General features: G+C 34.8%; 1 long non-coding RNA gene across 1 annotated transcript in view; it reads left to right on the forward strand.

Moving 5' to 3' along the window:
- Nucleotides 1-996: 996 nt before the first annotated feature.
- LOC107733420 (uncharacterized) overlaps nt 997-3,646 on the forward strand; it is an 8,002-nt gene continuing 5,352 nt past the window's right edge. Inside the window, exons 1-2 of the long non-coding RNA XR_001638974.1 lie at nt 997-1,007; nt 2,254-2,259. This is a non-coding gene — a long non-coding RNA (uncharacterized LOC107733420). The remainder of the gene's footprint in view (nt 1,008-2,253; nt 2,260-3,646) is intronic.

The following is a 3,646-nucleotide window of genomic DNA, read 5'->3' on the forward strand; positions in this document are numbered from 1 at the left end:
ATGTGCATTAAGTTGCTAGTTCCAATTGGTCAATAATAAATGCACATTTATGATACAGCATGTTATTAGCTTGTATATATAATTGTTGTTCAGTTAGGTACACTGTAAGAAAAAAATATGTGGAAAAATTTAGCAACAAACGGTTCTGCCTTTAGCAACTTCCCCTGAAAATGAGTTGGCAACACTGGGCGGGTAGACACTCGTGTGTGTGCGGGATGCGGGAGAATAAAATGATTCACGGGACTCCCGCAAAAAAATATCTAAACAAATAAATTGTTATTGATCTATTGCACAAAAGCAACATGAACTAATATAAAATATAAACGATTAACGGGTGCAAGCGTATGCAGAGTTTCTATTTAGGCTATAACACGTGAAATAACAGTGTTCTGTGAATGTTGATGCTTTAATAACAAATATTTATCGGGAGCGTGTATGCTGGGATTTCATAAATTTCATGGAGAGAAAAAAGTAACGTAACTAGTAATGTAACTAATTATGGTCAGGCATCAGGAATTAGAAGCCTAGCCACAGTTTATATGTTTTAACATGCACTCTGAGCTATCTTTCTTTTCTGTATTGTCTGAAAACCTAGGAATGCTGTCCCATCCTGCTGATACTCTAACTGCATTGTGTTTTCAACATACATTTTCAGCTATTTGACAGCAAAAGATGGAGCAAGAATACTCCGTAATGAATGTGAGTAGTATCATGTTAGCCATCTGTTTGTGCCTTCACGGACACATAGGACTTTCCAAAAGTACAGAATTTATGACAAACAAACACACACACAGACAGGGGTCAAAAAGAGGCAAACAGTAATTAATCAAAGTGAATATTGGTCACTGGATGATCTTGAATGCCTGCTTGGGCTTTTGGTGGCAGATGGCACATCTGATATGGGCGTCCTGCCAGACCGCTTTGCTGTGACACATCCTCAACAGCTGGAACATCAGGATATTCTTCCTCAACACATCCTCAATGTGTTGAGGATGCTTAGGATGATTGTAAGAATGACAGAAAAGCTGATGAGGAAGCGGATTTTGCTGATACTCCATCAATGGTATGAACTGATTCCTAGGAATTAACAACATATTCACTTTGGAAATTCTATCCATGAATGCCAGAATGATGATATTCTTGTGACTGATCCTGGTGTGTTAAAAATTGATAACTATGTGAGAAGGTCAGTGCAGTGTACACTCTAAAAAAAAAATCAGTAAAAAAACGGAAAAAGTACTGGCAGCTCATTACCCGGACTTTGTACCGTAATTAAAAAACAAAAAAAATCTGTTAATTGAAGGTCTGCCCACAGTAAAAATAAAAACAGGACTTTTTCTGTTTTAATGGTGCATCTAAATATATTAAAAAAACATATAAAGCAAATAAATCCAGCAAAATATACAAATTGAACATGGTTTATTTTTACTTCATGTAAACATTCTTAAAAATGCATGCAATGGCTTTTGTTTGCCTTAAATTGGTTAGGACACAACGATTTCATCACTAAATTACTCAATCAAATCAATTCATTTAACAATGTGTCAAACACTGAAAAATGCTTGTATTGTGGAAGACAATTTAGCTTTAAACAGTAACAGACAGAATTAGAAAAAGAAAACATGAGCACTCGTACAATACTGGTGTTGCACCAAACAGTGGTCACAAAATTTAAACTTCACAAACTGTGAAACAGTCAAGATTCAAAACATGTTTTCCTATAAGAGAACACAATATTGTTTATAGGGATAGTTCACACAAAAATGTGAATTCTGTCATCAATTACTCATCCTCATACTAACAACATATTCACTTTGGAAATTCTATCCATGAATGCCAGAATGATGATATTCTTGTGACTGATCCTGGTGTGTTAAAAATTGATAACTATGTGAGAAGGTCAGTGCAGTGTACACTCTAAAAAAAAAATCAGTAAAAAAACGGAAAAAGTACTGGCAGCTCATTACCCGGACTTTGTACCGTAATTAAAAAAACAAAAATTTTCCGTTAATTGAAGGTCTGCCCACAGTAAAAAAAAACCCAGGACTTTTTATGTTTTAATGGTGCATCTATATATATGAAAAATATATATATAAAGCAATTAAATACAGCACAATATACGAATTGAACATGGTTTATTTTTACTTCATGTAAACATTCTTAAAAATGCATGCAATGGCTTTTGTTTGCCTTAAATTGGTTAGGACACAACGATTTCATCAATCAATTACTCAATCAAATCAATTCATTTAGCAATGTGTGGTAACGCTTTAGATTACAACCCGCAAAGAACTATGTAACTATACTGAATTTACGGTGTACGTTTCTGTAATTATAGTGTACTTATAAAGAACATACGTGTAGGTATAAGGGAACAATGTGTTACGTTTGGGTAATAAGGGGAAGGAAAACTCTAAAAGAAATGGATATGACAAAAAAATGTAATTAATTAAACTGAACAGAATAACATGCAGGTTGGAGATGGAAAAGCAATCATACAGTATTTTAAGTTCATTATTAAATCAACTGCTATCCCTAATACTTTCCAATTCAAACAATTGTTTATAAATTGCTTAACTTACATTTCCAATGGTCCCTGTTGTTGTAAAAGTCAACAGAATAAATGACTCTGACTATTTTATTTTCAATATTTAACACTAATGTTAAATAAAAACTGTTAATAAAACGGAATACAAACCCATGATAAGAATGCAGGGGTGCTTGAGATTCACAGTACAGCAGCAATTGTGTCCTGTCATTAGAAAGAAAAAAAAAGAAACACTATGAATGTCATGAACTGCTGTCCCTTTAAAACACGACGCATATCTGACACACATCCGATCTACTCCAGTCTTTACGGTCAATTAAGACTTTTTAACTAATTTTAGACTGTGTTGTTTACGAGGTCACTCGCCCACAAAGGTCATTTTGGCATAATGTCGTGTGCATTTGTCCGTTACAGTGCGGAAGTGAACTTAATGCGCTGCTGGCGTGCTGTCTGATTCGTCGGATGCCTGTGTTCACTCAGCCGCTTCACAGACAGCCTGCTAGTAACGTTACCGAATTGATTTCTCTTTTGCATGTTATCGTCCTTGAGTGTTTAAAACAAGACAATAAAAGGTCTAAACTTACCTCATTTGGCAGAAAAGGTGATAGTGTTATCCTTGAAGAATTTGCGATGCCAGATCTTCACTTACGTTAGTTGTATTTTCATCTCCTTTAAAGGGGTCATATGATGCTTTTTTAAAGATCATTATTTGGTGTAACAGAACACGCCTGTGACGTCTCGCCCTTCCATTGGACTGATTACACATGTTATTCAGAGCGTGGTCATGCTGAAGGTGTTCCCATAGCGTTTTCCGACGCATCTCGAGTTCCTGAAGGGAACCATTTTATAGTGTTACATATTATAATAATCTTGGTGATGATGTGTGACTGTTGGGGAGTAACTAGTTACATGTAACGGCGTTACGTAATTTAATTACAAAATAAATGTAATAAATGTAAGTTACCGTTACTAAGAAAAAATGTGTAATTAAATTACAGTTACTTATGAAAATGTTAACGATTACAACGGGGATTACATTTGTATATTTACACACATCCACATACAAATTTAATTGATTTCTTTCCCAAATTGCACTGA

This window comes from Sinocyclocheilus rhinocerous, unplaced genomic scaffold (assembly GCF_001515625.1).
Source record: "Sinocyclocheilus rhinocerous isolate Xijiao unplaced genomic scaffold, SAMN03320098_v1.1 scaffold460, whole genome shotgun sequence".
NCBI classification, from domain to species: domain Eukaryota; kingdom Metazoa; phylum Chordata; class Actinopteri; order Cypriniformes; family Cyprinidae; genus Sinocyclocheilus; species Sinocyclocheilus rhinocerous.